The sequence below is a fragment of the Colobus angolensis genome, unplaced genomic scaffold (genome assembly GCF_000951035.1).
Source record: "Colobus angolensis palliatus isolate OR3802 unplaced genomic scaffold, Cang.pa_1.0 Scaffold128, whole genome shotgun sequence".
In the NCBI taxonomy this organism is placed as follows: domain Eukaryota; kingdom Metazoa; phylum Chordata; class Mammalia; order Primates; family Cercopithecidae; genus Colobus; species Colobus angolensis.
In genome coordinates this window covers 2,310,428-2,318,288 of record NW_012114030.1, presented here as the reverse complement: position 1 = coordinate 2,318,288, position 7,861 = coordinate 2,310,428, and positions in this window count along the sequence as shown.

Here is a 7,861-nt window from a genome sequence, read left to right as displayed (position 1 = left end):
TTTTTGATATAGAGTCTCGCTCTGTTGCCCAGGCCAGGGTGCAATGGCGCGATCTCAGCTCACTGCAACCTCCACCTCCTGGTTTCAAGCAATTCTCTCACCTCTGCCTCTTGAGCAGCTGGGACTATAGACATGCGCCACCACACCTGGCTAATTTTTGTGTTTTTAGTAGAGATGGGGTTTCGCCATGTTGAGCAGGAACATGGTCTCCAACTTCTGACCTCAAGTGATCAGCCTGCCTCGGCCTCCCAAAGTGCTGGCATTACAGGCGTGAGCCACCACGCCCAGCCTTTTTCTTCAGATTATTAAATTTTCAATTAAGTATTTCATCACTCTAAGCACTTGTTAGGCAAACCTAATTTTATGTTTTTAAAAAATGGCTAGCTGTCACGCCTGAAATCCCAGCACTTTGGGAAGTCGAGGTAGGCAGATCACGAGGTCAGGAGATTGAGACCATCTTGGCCAACATGGTGAAACCCCATCTCTACTAAAAATACAAAAATTATCTGGGTGTGGTGGCACGTGCCTGTAATCCCAGCTACTTGGGAAGCTGAGACATGAGAATCACTTGAACCAGGGAGGCAGAGTTTGTAGTGAGCCAAGATCACGCCACTGCACTACAGCCTGGTGACAGAGCAAGACTCCATCTCGGAAAAAAAAAAAAAAAAAAGGGCTAACTGGTCTGAATATTGTGCACCAGTTAGTACTAGCTACTCGGGAGGCTGAGGCAGCAGGATTGCTGTAGCCCAGGAGTTTGAGGTCACAGTGAGCTAAGATCGTACCACTGCACTCCAGCCTGTGCAACATAGCAAGATACTATCTTTTAAAAAAAGTTGTCTAGGTTGTTGGTTACCATGGAGTTGTAATTCAAAAGCCCTTTAAGACTTTTATTTAACCTTGACTTGAATGCCATACGCAGTGAGTTTTATCTCAACACTGGAGGAAAAGTTAGCAGATTCAAAGCAGGCAGAAAAAAAATAAAATAAAATAAAAGGGGGAGAAAGAGAACTTAGAAGGCTCTCCATGCTAACTCTATAGTTGTAGGTTTTATGAATAATGACCATTTGAGCTCTGAATTTTCCTTGATGTAATTTTGTTCATCAGTTTTAAAATGTTCACAAGAATGAGCCATAATATGTAGCTAACTGGAGTCCTAGAAATCTTGGCATTGACCAGGTGTGGTGGCTTAAACCTGTAATCCCAGCACTTTGGGAGGCTGAGGCGGGTGGATCACCTGAGGTCAGGAGTTCGAGAGCAGCCTGGCTAACATGGCGAAACCCTGTCTCTACTAAAAATACAAAATTAGCCGGGTATGGTGGTGCATGCCTGTTATCCCAGCTACTCTGGAGGCTGAGGCAGGAGAATCACTTGAACCCGGGAGGCGGAGGTTGTGGTGAGCCAAGATGGCACCATTGCACTCCAACCTGGGCAACAAGAACGAAACTCCATCTCAAAAATAACCAAAACAACAACAACAACAACAAAAACCAGAAATCCTGGTATGCCTTCATGTTTGAGAATCCCATTCCTTTATCTTTTTTTTTTCTTTTTTCTTTTTTTTTGAGATAGTGTCTTGCTCTGTCATCCAGGCTGGAGTGCAGTGTCGCGATCTCAGCTCACTGCAACTCCTGCCTCCAGGGTTCAAGTGATTCTTCTACCTCAGCATCCCAAGTAGTTGGGATTACAGGTGCCCGCTACCATGCTCAGCTAAAATTTTTGGGTATTTTTAGTAGAGATGGGGTTTTATCATGTTGGCCAGGCTGGTCTCGAACTCCTGGCCTCATGTGATCCACCTGTCTCAGCCTCCCAAAGTGCTGGGACTACAGGTGTGAGCCACTGCGCTGTCCCCATTCCATTTCTTATTTATCACTTGAGAGCAAAGACAACCCTATAAATGCTGTAATTTATGGGATATTAGGAGTTTAGTCTGGTGTTTTAGACAGCAGGAACTACCCTGGTGGCTTGCGTTAGCCATCCTGAACCCACTGGTTGGAATGTTTATTTTTGCCCTTGGGAGATTTTTAGAAATAAGCAGGAGAAAAGAGTCAAACCAAATCCAAAGAAACCAAGATAAGAGTGTTCCCAAAAATGTAAATCCAAACTGGGCACACAGACCAAAGCAAAAGTAAATTTACCAGAAGACATCCCTCACCAACAGAATGTAATTTTTTTTTTTTTTTTTTCTGAGAGGGAGTCTCGTTCTGTCGCCCAGGCTGGAGTGCAGTGGCATGATCTTGGCTCATTGCAACCTCCACCTCCCAGGTTCAAGCAATTCTCCTGCCTCAGTTTCCCAAGTAGCTGGGACTACAGGCACCCACTACCAGACCCAGCTAATTTTTGTAATTTTTAGTAGAGACAGGGTTTCCCCATGTTGGCCAGGCTGGTCTTGAACTCTCAGCCACAGGTGATCCATCTGCCTTGGCCTCCCAAAGTGCTGGGATTACAGGCGTGAGCCATGGCACCCAGCCAAGAATGTAAATTCTGTATAGATCAGAGTACTCAACCCAAAGAACACTTGTCTTTACATCAAAAAGGATTTATCAGAAAAGACAGAAAGTCATTTATCAGTTGGGTGGCGTTGCTTATGCCTATAATCCCAACACTTTTGGAGGCCAAGCAGGATAATTGTTTGAGCCCATGAGTTCAAGACCAGCCTGGGCAACATAGCAAGACCTCATCTCTACAAAAATAATAAAAAATACTGTCTGAATGTGGTGGCACACACCTGTAGTGCCAGCTACATGGGAGGCTGAGGCAGGAGGATCACTTGAGCCCAGGAGTTTAAGGTTGCAGTGAGCTGCAATCACACCATTGCATTTGGGCCTGGGCAACAGAGCAAGACTGTCTCAAAAAAAACAAAAATATTTTATCATCCCAGGAGAGATGTATATTCTTTTATTAAGGCAGTCTTATCCAAATCAGATCCCAAATAAAGTTATGAGCTTCTATCAAAAAGAGAGAGGTGGCCGGGTTTTGTGGCACACGCCTGTAATACCAGCACTTTGGGAGGCTGAGGCAGGCGGATCACAAAGTCAAGAGATCGAGACCACCCTGGATAACGTGGTGAAACCCCGTCTCTACTAAAAATAACCCAGGAGGCGGAGCTCGCAGTGAGCTGAGATCGTGCCATTGCACTCCAGTCTGGGCGACAGAGCAAGACTCTGTCTCAAAAAAAAAAAAAAGTTTGCAAAATTTTTAACACTCCTCCTATTGAAAAGACTAAGTCTAATTCCTCTCCTCTTGAATATGGGTTGGCCTTAGTGACTGAATCCTTGAAAGCAGAATGCCTCGCAAGCAGAATGCATCAGGAGTGTCACACTATGACTTCCAAGGCTAGGTTGAAAATATAAAAGATGGCCGGGCGCGGTGGCTCAAGCCTGTAATCCCAGCACTTTGGGAGGCCGAGATGGGCGGATCAAGAGGTCAGGAGATCGAGACCATCCTGGCTAACACGGTGAAACCCCGTCTCTACTAAAAAAATACAAAAAACTAGCCGGGCGACGTGGCGGCGTCTGTAGTCCCAGCTACTCGGGAGGCTGAGGCAGGAGAATGGCGTGAACCCGGGAGGCGGAGCTTGCAGTGAGCTGAGATCCGGCCACTGCACTCCAGCCTGGGCGACAGAGTGAGACTCTGTCTCAAAAAAAAAAAAAAAAAAAGAAAATATAAAAGAGGTAAAGCTCTCTTTCCTCTGTCTCTCTCTTTCTTTCTCTTTCTCTCTATCCCCACCCTTTTCCCTCTCCTCCCTGTACTCACCCTTGGAACCCAGCCACCATGTTGTGAGGGAGCCCAACACACATAGAGGTGCCCTGGTTAAAGTCCTAGCTAGGGTCCCAAGTGACAGACAGCATCAACTATAACATGTAAAGGAGCCAATCTTCAGATCATTCCAGTCTCAGCCTTCAGGTCACTCAGCTGGTGCCAAACAGAGTAGGGACGAGCTGTCCCCACGGAGCCCTGCCCAGTGCAAATTGTGAGAAGGGTAAGTATTGCTATCTGAGATCATTAAGTTTGGAGGTGGTTTGTGGCATAGAAATTGGTAATTGGAGGACTCAACTTCAAGGGTTCTCACCGGGTGTGTGAGGGTGAGGGTGGCCCTGTGAAGTGGCCTGTGGGGGCTGGTCATATTTCATCCCTAGGCTCCCCCCACCCCGATCTGCCAGATTCTTAACGAGGATGAGGGCATGGACTGGGGAGGAGGAGGGGGAGTGCAGCAGCAGCAAGGGCATGGAGTTGGCTGAGAAATTCCACAGGAGGCCAGTGCGGTGGCTCACACCTGTAATTCTAGCACTTTGGGAGGTTGAGGCAAGTGGATCTGAGGTCGGGAGTTTGAGACCAGCCTGGCCAACACGGCCAAACCCTGTCTGTACTGAAAATACAAAAAAGTCAGGCAGGTGGTGGGTGCCTATAATCCCAGCTACTCAGGAGGCTGAGGCAGGAGAACTGCTTGAACCTGGGGGGCAGAGATTGCAGTAACTGAGATTGCACCACTGCACTCCAGCCTGGGTGAAAGAGACAAACTCCGTCTCATTAAAAAAAAAAAAAAAAAGAGGCTGGGCATGGTGGCTCATGTCTGTAATCCCAGCACTTTGGAAGGCCAAGTCGAGCGGATCACTTGAGGTCAGGAGTTCAAGACCAGCCTGGCCAACATGGTGAAACCCCTGTCTCTAATAAAAATACAAAAATTATCCGGGTGTGGTGGTGCTGGCCTGTAATCCCAGCTGCTCTGTAGACTGAGGCAGGAGAATCTCTTGAACCCAGGAGGCGGAGGTTGCAGCGAGCCGAGATAGTGCCACTGCACTCCAGACCAGCCAACAGAGCCAGATTCTGTCTCAAAAATTAAAAAAAAAAGAACAAAAATAAACTGGGAAACTGGCAGGAGTTATTTCCAGGTCCCAAAAGGTAAAAAAACTGGCAGGCCAGCAGATGGCCAAAAAAGCCATCTCTAGCTGCCCTCATTGCTCATTAGCTTAAGACACTCTCACCAGAGCCATGACAGTTTACAAACGCCATAGCAATGACCCAGAGGCTATTGTCCTTTTCCATTCAATGATCCAGAAATTACCACCCCTTTCCTAGAAAGTTCTGAATAGCCTGCCTCTTGATTTGCATTAACCCACCCCTTAATTTGCATGTGATTGAAGGTGGGTATAAATACAGTTGCCACCAACCCACAAGCCTGGTTCTGGGCACCCTGCCTATGAGTTAGCCTTGCTCAGCAAGGAGCAGCTCCAGTTCAATAAAAGACTGCTGAAGATTTCACCCCTGAATTTTTTTCTGGGCAAAGCCAAGGACCCTCTTGGGCTAAGCCCCGGTTTTAGGGCTTGCTCGATTGCCTGCATTTATTCCAGAAAGTTCTGTTGGACATTGTTGATGGGTAGGATGTTGGGCACTATCCAGAGTGTGGTCTTAGAATCAGCAACATCAAGGCCAGGCGCGCTGTCTTGCGCCTGTAATCCCAACACTTTTGGAGGCCGAGGTGAGTGGATTACCTGAGGTCAGATGTTTGAGATCAGCCTGGCCAATATGATGAAACCCCATCTCTATTAAAAATACAAAAAAAATCAGCCGGACATGGTGGCGGGTGCCTGTAATCCCAGCTATTTGGGAGGCTAAGGCAGGAGAATCGCTTGAACGTGGGAGACAGAGGTTGCAGTGAGTCGAGATGGCACCATTGCACTCTGGCCTGGGCAACAAGAGCGAAACTCACACACACATACACAAAAAAAGGAATCAGCAACATCAGGATCTCCTACCCCCCACCCCTGGCAATTACCCATCTATTTAATGTCCCTGTGGCTGTATCTATTCTAGACGTTTCACGTGAGTGGAATCATGCCCTGTAATCCTTTGTGCCTGGCTGGGTTCAGGTGGCCTGATGCTTCACGGTTCACCTGTGCCACTGCACGGTTGCTTGTCCGTGACATGGATAAACTGCATTTTGTTCATTCATCAGTTGATGGATATGTGGGCTGTTTCCACATTTTGGCTGTTACGAGTAATGCTGCTATGAAAATTGATGTCCCAGTTTTTGTGTGGACATATATTTTCAGTTTATCTTGGGTATATACCCAGGAGTAGAATGCTGGGTCATATGGTAAGTCTATGTTTAACTTTTTGAGGAACTGTGGGTGGCCCAATTTACAACTGCTAAGTTCATCCTCTTCTTACTTTCTCCTCGGAACTCACACTTCTACAGCAGTGATAGCTTTCACACCTCCCTCGTCCACACTGTTAAGCACTACCACAAACCAGGCTGCTGGGAAAAGCCTGGAGGCCACCAGCCTCCTGCAAGAAAAGCACCAGCAGGCTGGGCGCAGTGGCTCACGCCTGTATTCCCAGCACTTTGGGAGGCGGAGGCACGTGGATCACCTGAGGTCAGAAGTTTGAGATCAGCCTGACCAACAAGGCGAAACCCTGTCTCTGCTAAAAATGCAAAAATTAGCCGGGCGTGGTGGTGGGCACCTGTAATCCCAGCTACTCGGGAAGCTGAGGCAGAAGAATTGCTTGAACCTTGGAGATGGAGGTTGCAGTGAGCCAAGATCGCGTCATTGCACTCCAGCCTGGGTGACAGAGCAAGACTCCCTCTCTCTTAAAAAAAGGAAAATGGAAAAGCACCAACAGGCATGAGGGAGATGCAGGTCCTCCAGGAGACCATTTCTGGTTCTCTTACTGCCACACTCATGCCACTCATGCCGCTGAAGCCAAAACACCTCCTCCTATATGACCAGAATTCTAGGTCACTTTTTGCTTTCTTTCTTTTTTTAAATTAAAAGAAAAATATATTTTTAGACACATGATCTCCCTATGTTGTCCAGGCTAGTCTCAAACTGCTGGGCTCAATCGTCCTGCCTCAGTCTCCCAAAGTGCTGGAATTACAGGCATAAGCCACCAAACTAGACCTTTTTTTGTTTTTATTTTTTAGGGACAAGGTCTCGCTCTGCTACCCAAACCAGAGTGCAGTGGTACGATCTCAGCTCACTGCAGCCTTAACCTCCTAGGCTCAAGTGATCCTTCCACCTCAGCATCCCAAAGTGCTGGGATTACAGGCGTGAGCCACCACACTAGACTTCCTTTTTGTTTTATTTTTTTAGGTACAAGATCTTGCTCTGTCACCCAAGCCAGAGTGCAGTGACATGATCTCAGTTCACTGTAGTCTCAACCTCTTAGGCTTAAGTGATCCTCCCACCTCAGCCTCCCAAAGTGCTTGGATTATAGGCGTGAGCCACTGCACCTGGCCTGAATAGTACTAGTTTAGATAAACCACTTCATAAAGTGGGCACGCAATGCTTTGTTTCCTCTCACCTTTACCCAGCATTGCTTGTCATCTCTGAAAGACCACAAAGGGACCTGCCCCTCCACTTCAGGGACCCACTTAAAACCTGGTTACCATCCAGGCTTGCTCTGCCTTGGCCATCAAGTTTCCTAGGCACCAAGCCTCTCCTTTCTCCCGCTCCACCTGCCAGCCCATCTGACAGCACCAAATCCTGCACCCTGGAGTCCGTCTGGACTCACCTGCCCTGACCTTACTTGGCTTTCTCTGTGATGTTGACTTTATCAACTGCTTTTGCCAGCCTGGTTTGTCTGCCAAACCCTACCCATAAATCTCCTACCTTGGATCTATACAACTGCCTCCCTTTTGTCCTGTCCCCAGGGTAGTGAGCCCCCCAGGGCCTGCAGCCCCAGCTGTCCTGATCCTTTTCTACTGAAGCAAAGGAAGATGTGTTCATTCTGTACCCACTGCTGATCTTTCTCCTCTGTCCAAACGTCTCCAGTCCTGTGCTACTGCCTTGGACTTAATTGTTTTTGTTTTTTTGTTCTTTGACACAGGGTCTCACTTGGTAGCACAGGCTGGAGTGCAGGG